This window comes from Corvus moneduloides, chromosome 6 (genome assembly GCF_009650955.1).
Source record: "Corvus moneduloides isolate bCorMon1 chromosome 6, bCorMon1.pri, whole genome shotgun sequence".
Classification (NCBI taxonomy): Eukaryota; Metazoa; Chordata; class Aves; order Passeriformes; family Corvidae; genus Corvus; species Corvus moneduloides.
In genome coordinates, this window is record NC_045481.1 from 22,590,080 (window position 1) to 22,598,185 (window position 8,106).

At 46.8% G+C, this 8,106-nt stretch overlaps 1 long non-coding RNA gene across 1 annotated transcript; it reads left to right on the top strand.

Annotated features, from left to right (window-relative positions):
* The first annotated feature begins 4,556 nt into the window (after positions 1 to 4,556).
* LOC116445967 lies at positions 4,557 to 7,601 on the top strand. Its single transcript, XR_004240972.1, has 2 exons — positions 4,557 to 4,691; positions 6,524 to 7,601. It is a non-coding gene; the product is annotated as an uncharacterized LOC116445967 (long non-coding RNA).
* Positions 7,602 to 8,106: the final 505 nt, after the last annotated feature.

Consider the following 8,106-nt stretch of genomic DNA (forward strand, 5'->3'; position numbering starts at 1 on the left):
AGAGCTGGACTGCAGCCAACTAACTTAAGGGAAGCAGAATTCCAAGCAAGTTGAGTTTTCATTTTTAATTCAGAAGCTAAGTAAAATTGAACATCAATGCATTTAGATGGGTTAGCTCCAAGAAAAATCCAGGGAACTGAAGGAAGTGATATTTCTTGTGTGTTTGCCTCTTCTTAGCTATACCCTAAGGGGCTGGTTGCTCTACAAAGCAGTATCGGTTACCCAGTAATGGACACTACTGCTCTTATTATTACTATATCCCTAAGTGCTCATTGCAAACCAGGACTCTAGCAAGCTGGACAATAGACAACTATAGAGCAAAAAGATGGTCCTTGCCTTCCAGAGCATCTTAGAGTCTAGATTTACCATTTTATGCTCAGTTTGCTGACAAGTGTTGCACCACACAAAAAGGCATTGTTTTTTCCTGTTGAAGTCAATTATGTTCCTAGTGCCCCAAGGAGGTGATAGGGAGGTCTGAGCTGCTCGCTTTGATAGAAAATATAAAACATTAAGTCCTGGTTTTGCCACTCAAATTCCCCTATGTTTTGTTGGATAACATCTGCAGAAGCTTATTCAGCATGAGGGTGAACTTGGTTGTATCATACAGGCTTGTTTACAAAATGCCGCATTGCCTGCCTCAAGGTCAAATGGGTACCTTGTGCCAAGGCTCCCTGCCCAGGTGTAGGTAGCAATGGAGAATTAGCCTACACTTTCTCAGTACTTCATGAGTATGTGCTTTCCTCGGAAATCTCTCCTTTTCTCCATCTTCCTCTTTTTTCTTTTTCCTCAGCATGCCCTTTTTTCCTGCCCTTTCCTTTGATACCTCTCTTTGGTTTTTGTCTTTTCTGATAGCATCACCTAGTCACCCTCTGCAGATAATTCCTCTGAAAAATGGCAGACATACAAAAATAATAGTTTTAAATCTCTCCCTATAATTCTTTTGGTTTATGAGGTGCAAAAATAGACCTAATTATTTAATTTTTGGAGGGGCTACTGTGCTCCTTGTGTTTAGATGAGCCATAATTATGTTCCTCCAGACCCCAGGAAAGGAAGGTCAAGAAATCCCAGAAGAAAAGGTTGTTCCTGTTTCCAGCTTTCCCTGTCAAAACCTCTGCCAATGTGAGATAAAAACACCAGTATGAGCAAAGAAAGGATAAAGGAGAAGAGAGGGAAAGCAACTCAGAAACTTGGGGGCAGTTCTGGCTCCGCTCCAGCAGCTGGTGCTCATCTTTGACAGGTACAGGGAGAAGTCAGACTGAAGAGGGATCTCAAGCAAGCAAACAAACAAATCACCTAAATGAACAAGCTGGGTAATAAAGTAGAGCTGAGAATCAGTAGCTAACGAACACATCTCTGTCACTGCACCACTTTCTCCTGGGTAGGAGGGAAGTCAATTACCCACTTTCCAACAAGCTATTGATCAAGCTGCTGCCATGTATCGAATTGGAGACCTGGCTACCCTGCGTGTGGCTGTTTGATTTTCTCTCCCTCTGTAGTAGCACGTGGATGGAAGCCAGATGAGCCAGCACAGAACTATCGATCAACCCACCTCCTTCCTCCTCCACCCCCTCCTCTTCTTCACCTCCGTTGCCATGGCAACAACGGCTGCTGCAGGAGCAGCAGCAGCAGCAGCACTGTTTACCTGGCCTATTTATTTTCCTTTTCAATATCCTTCCCTTCCCCCCACTGCTCTCACCTTGGCATGATATTGGCAAAGCACTCAGCAGTTGTAAAAGGGATGAATTTTTACGACTCTGAGGAGGACAATGCAGTTCTCGTCTCTACTTTATCACCCAGTTTGTTCATTTAGTTGATTTGTTTCTGAGGAATCATTGCCTATAAACAACAGATATCTCAGTCACCAACTAGGTCATGCTCCAGACATGGAGGAGGACCTGTCATTCCAAAAATACAGGTCTCCTTCATATGGTTTAAGTGTGCCTGTACTGAGATGCACATTTTCTTCTTATATATTGCCCAAGAGTGCCAACAGAGAACTTATTCCAGGTATGCCATCATTTACCAGCTGTTAATCTCACATGACTCCTGGGACAGTGTAACATAAACATCAGGTGCACCAGCATTTCTTTCAGGTCTTCAGCCACCTTTGCAACTTGTGTTGAGGGTGCAGTTCCTACAGGCACCAGCTGCTATGGAAGGAACAGTGACCAGAGTCATCTCCCAGGAGAAGGCCTTTGCAGCATGTTCACCATGTTCCAGCTGCATACAATGAACCATTCAGTTTCTGGCTCTTCCCAGTTCAACAGCACTTTCAGTGATCCTTGCAATCTTCTCAAGTGGCAATGCAGTCTTCCATCTCTTTTCTCATACTGCTTTCATTGCCTGAAACTGCCTTCCTGTTCCTAGGCAGGATGACAGTCAGGCTATGAAGACCAAACAGTAGATAAATGAACAACTTTAAGGAGTAGCGCATTTCTCCCCTCCTGAATGTGTTATTTTTGTCTGAATCATCCATCTGCTGATTCTCAGTGTAGGATTCTCTGCTGAAAAAGGCTTGGTGCAGGGTATGAAATACAAGATACACAAACAAAAAATATTTCTTACAATATAATACAGGTGTCCACCATGTCTCAAAAGTCTTCCTGGCTTCCTTTTAATTGAAATTCTTCACCCAAGTCTCACATTCCTGATTCTTTCCACAGTAAAGCCATCAAGCCCTCCCAGGAGACTCCCAGTTTTCCTCATAATTCAGTATGATTGATACAGGATGTAAAAAATCACTTGATGTTATCAAGAACAGATTATCCCTCCTTGAAGCAAAGCATCATAGGATAAACTGTGGAATTTGATACTGCATGATATTAGGGAAGCAAATACTGGATTTTAAAGAAAAAAGAGACATTTCTAAGAAACAGAAAGGCCCTGGAAACTGGGTGAAAGGAAGTTCTGACCCACAGTGCTGGGAGGCACAGAAGGACTGGGGTCAGTGAGGAGTCCTACTTAATCCTTGTGTTTTTTCTACCCTAGATCACTGCCATGTGGGAGTGTTACAGAGCCACCATCCTTTCCTCTGAACAGTTTGTCTAATCTCATTCTGTCAGATACTCTACCAGCCTCAACTAGCCAAGAGTGTCCCTTTATACAGCAGGAGCTCAGATCCAAGACTGGCTGGGCAATGGAGTAATTAAGAACAAGCAAGTCTTGGACAGACTCTGCAAAATGAGACTGGAATTGGGTGTCCAACCACTACAACACATGAGGCCCTCACTGGGGGACAATTGATTCAGAGCACCACAAGATAGAGGTACATGTTTGACAGGCTGGAGCAGTGGTTTGATGTGACATGGCAGGAAGTATGATACTAATGCAAATTGTTAGTAGTTATTAACTAATTAAATTGTTATGCCCATAAGGCACTTAACACTTTGCAGGAACAGAAAAGAGCCCAGACCGTGCCCTCAGGAGCAGAAGATCTAAAAATGCAAGCACAGACCAATAGTGAAAGGAAAACAACTAATATAGAAGGGGTGTAATGAGAAGCAGCACATGGTTTTGCAGTTACAATTTAGGCCTGGTTTTGCAAAGAAAGGTTTGTGTGATCACAAGATCTTTGGCAGGGGGAGAGTGTATGACATCACAGGTCTGTCAGATACATGTATGATTTTTGATACACTGGTCAACTAAAAGCAAATTGGATGGGTGAGAAGCTGGCTCATAATTAATTTCATTAAAATAAAAAGCCAAGAGAAGACTCTTTTCCTCAGCTCGGAAGTAGGTTGCAACAGGACTTTGCATTTTCTCAGACTTCAGAAAATTCACACAGGCTGCAGCTCTTAAAAACACACGGAAGAAAGAGCTTTTAACTGGTGCTTAGAATCAATAGAAAAAACTGTAGGAGATCAGACTGCTTTAGTTGCAGAAAGCTGACCTGAGTAGAGATGCTGCTGCAAAAGGTGAAGCAAAGAGGTATTAGAGAACGGCACGAAAGGGTGTGAGGAGACTGGCAGGGCTAGCAAAAGCTCACATTATTAGTAGAGGAGACAGGGAGAAGCATATCAGAAAAGATGGATGCACAGTCTTGCACAGGTGACTTTCATTGTTACAAGTTTCTTAAACAGTTAAGTAGGAAGTAGTAGATACATTCAAGCCAGGGACATAACCATGTGCTGCAGAGATAACCTTTGTAGCTCCATTTGCTGTGTACTGCAGAGAGGAGAGGTGCATGTCTGATCTGGGATATGAATGCTATAGTAATAAAGATGAGAGATGCAGAGCCCTTGATACAATGGCTATAGGAACAAAGATTTTGTGAATACTGGTTGTGAAGAAAAATGAGTTTGTCCACAAATTGGATGGATGAAGTAAGAGAGAGAGGAATTGCAACACCTAAGCCACACAGGGCTGGCTGTGGAGTCTACTAGAAGAAGATCAGTGAGCAGCAAGCGTAAGAAAGATTAGGATTTCATTTTTATCCAGTACTTTAATTAATGGCAAAATGTGCAAGAGGGAGCATGCATTCAGGATACCAAATGAGAGTCTGACCCAGCCCAGCCCGTCTTTTCCGCAAAACATTAGCATTTCACTAAGCACACACTGCTGTGCTGTTTCATCAGATACGCCGCTCTGCTGTGTATCATATGGTATGGCAGCCGCTCAGGCAGGCGGGGAGCAGCGCAGCCTGTAATTTCCTGGTCATATGTAACTGGGTGGGGAAGCGCTTGATCCTTGGGGTGAGTAATGCTGGAATCGCACCATGAGGCACCCTGCTCTTTCCTATTTGAGGCAGTTAAGGTGTTGCTCTTGCTGTTCTGGCAGACATTGCCCAGAGCATCCGAATGCTCTTACGCTCTGCTACACTTACAACACCCTCCTGTAACCTGTTTCGCTGTGCACACCCGGTCACTTTCCCACTTTCCCAGCCTTTTGCCGGCGGTCGCCGCTACGAGGACTGCGGATCTGAGTGCGGCACACTCGCCTCCCCGCTGCCGCGGCTGTGGGGCAGGACGGTCCCCGCCGCCCTCGCTGCCGGCCCGAACCGACGCAGAGGCCGCGCTGCCGCGTTTATTTGGGAAACGCTCCGGGCTGCTGAGCGAAGGGGGGCGGCCTCTCCCGGCAGCTTTGCTGGCCTGCGCGGGGCTGGGGGGTACCGCCTCGCTCCTCCCCGCCTTCCTGCAATGGCCGTGGTCGTAGCCTCCCCGCCGGGCCGTCCGTCCAGCAGGTCCCGGCCCCCCCGCGACCCTCTCCAGGCGAGGGTTGGTTTTTGTTTTGTTTTTTTTTTTTAATTTTGGGGTGGGTTTTTTTTGTGGTTTTTTGTTGGGTTTTTTTTTCCTCTCTTTTTTTCCCCTTTCCTGCTCCGAGACATTTTCCTACGTGCATTTTTCTCCAGTCGAGCTAATTTAACGAGCTGGGTTTGGCGAGGGCCGGGGTTGCCGGCCCCAGCGCGGGGAGGGCGGCGCGGGGTAAGGGGGCTCCCGCTGGGCTCCCCAGCCGGGGAAGCGCACGTCTCTCCGCCCGACATGAGCTGTAATTTCCGGCAGACATTTGACGTCTCCGACATCTGCACCAAGGCGCGGCAGCTCCCAGCAACCCCCATGGCCGGCAGCGGGGCGGCCCCTCCTGCCTCCTCCCCAGCCATTTGTGTTTTACTCATTTCCTGCTCCCAGTAATGAGGCCAGCGATGCCGGGGTGGCGGTGGTGCTGCTGAGAAGGCAGATTGTTACACACACAGACACACACATGGATGTTTTTGTTTCAGGATGAATTTTTAGTGCTCGTGAAAGGGAGGGACTAAGCGGAGCTCGCTGTAGCCTGGCACAGGACCAGCAAGCTTCCCGGCAGCCCTCTGCCAAAAGAATCCAGACATCCAGCCCCCCGCCCCGGCTCTTGTGGCCCCTTCTTGTCCGCTCTCTTTCCCCCTCGGCTCTTCAGGGGCCTCTCTCCCGGTGGCAGCACTGCCCGGGGACCCTGCAGACCTTCTGCCCACCCACGCCTGTGTCCCTTCACCACTCCAGCACAAGGTTCCTCCCACCGTGCAGACACGCCGCAGTCCTGACCCGTGACTCCTTAATCTCAATTTTTCTTCTCGGTCGTCTGTGGAATTACCGCAGGAGGGTGGATGAAGTCTGTGATATTAACATTATCCTCGGAGTCGAAAACAACTCGAGGCCAAGTAGATTCATTGCACTAGTGACTTGAACTAGGTGAAATGTCGACAGAATTACTCAACACCACAGCCCCAAACTCTCGGCACAGAAAAACAAACCTTCTAGTGATGTTTTGTATAGTCTCCAGCCCAGCCCCAACCCACCCATCTGTTTCATTCCCCAAGGGACCACAGGGACGTGGGCCTCCTGGCATGTGATCATCTTCCCCTACACATCCGCCACAGATGAACTCTGCCATTTGTCTCCTGTTACAGTGTACTAACAGGATTCTGTGGGTTTTGTTCAGTTTTGTTCTGTTTTGATTTGATTTTTTTAATTTGTCGTTAAAGAAAAAAGGGAACAAAAAACTTTTTTGGCTGCAGCTATCGGCTAATTTTTGGTTGCTTTCAAATGCCAAGGCCAGCAGGATCCAGGAATTCATCTACTGGTGCCAGCAAGAAAGCACTGACCCAAACAAGGGAGCCAGAACTTGGACTGCAGTCCTTGCCAGGGATCAGCAAGAGGCCAGAGAGACCATGCTGCTGAGTCATCACCGTTCCAGCTGCTACAAGCCTTTTCTGGGGACGCGGCTGTTGCTAAGATTCCTGGGAGCTGACTGATTGCTCCTTCTATAGTCATGTAACACACACATACACGTCAAAGGAGCAAGGAGCAGCAGCTGGGGCCAGCTCAGAGCGAGCACACAGCCTGCTGGCCGTGCGCGGCCAGGCTCGGTGGCTGTGCGGGACTTCGTCCCCCGCGGGAGCTGCGCTGCGCTGCTGCTCGGGGCTCCTTTTGCAGGGCTAGAGCTACCTCGCTCCCTGGGAGCTCCGTCTGCCTCCCACTCATGGAGGCATTTCAAAAATCAAACAGTCCAGGCAGTGATTCTGTACAAAGTTTTCTTTCTGTTTGTACTTGCCCGTTTCACCATATTTCTACCCCCCCCCCCCCCCCACACACACATTTAGAGGTAGGAACATGCTTAAAATCTGTGCAGTGCATTCCTTGCAGGGTCACTATTGGGTCACTCTCTTCATGCAGTAAATAAATATGTTCAATGAGCAGGCAAGTAAAGTGAACACTTTCCAGTTCTGGGGCCCAGAACTGAAACTGGTGATATTTCTTATTAAGCCCTGTAAGGTTTCAGAGTATTCTGCAGTTTCACACATTGCACAGGGAGGGAATGCTTGTTCATGAGCATCCTGCATTTTCCTTCTCCCAATTTAATATTTTAAATCTTTTTATTCTCCTGCCTTTTATCTGTCTGAGATACTTGCCTCCCTCAGATGCTGCAGTTACCCTTGTTTCGTGCTCCACATTTGACACTCAACAAACTACATGTACTCAGGCTTTCAAATCTCACGCTATATAATCACATTTAGGTTGTTAAAGCCTAAGGGTATAGGACCTGTCTTTTCTCTGACATTAGACACATCACTGATTTCAAAGGATTAGCTAATCATACTAACATTTAATAATAAAACTGATGATTCCAGAGCTCAGTCTCCCTGCTTCTTTGTTGAGCATTGAGGTGCCAAACTCTGAATTACAAATTACCAAATGAGGATGCAGAGCACTTGAGTTTTGTGGTCACTTTTCTTCCAGTAGCACCTCGGAGTGCTACCCATGGTCCAAGATCACTTGTTTTAGTAAACCATAATACTAAAAAAAAGGCTCTCTGCCCCAAAATGTTCACAGTCTAATAATAAAACAAGAGACCAACAGTGGACAGAGGTAGACAGGACAGACAGCAGGAAATTAATTGGTTTTGGCCAGCATGGCAGGAGGTGTTTTTCGCAAACAAGTAAACCAACTGAATTTTAGGGCAATTTCAGGTCAGGAAGGAGGGATTTTCTGAGATCCTTAAAAAGACAGTTTTCAACTCAATAGCTTCTTTTTGTGGGAGAAAATAGGTATCTATGGCTATTTCCAAGAAGGAGCTTTAACTATTGCATAAGGTCAGTAGCACATTTAAATCCACTTCTGGCCAAATCAACACAGA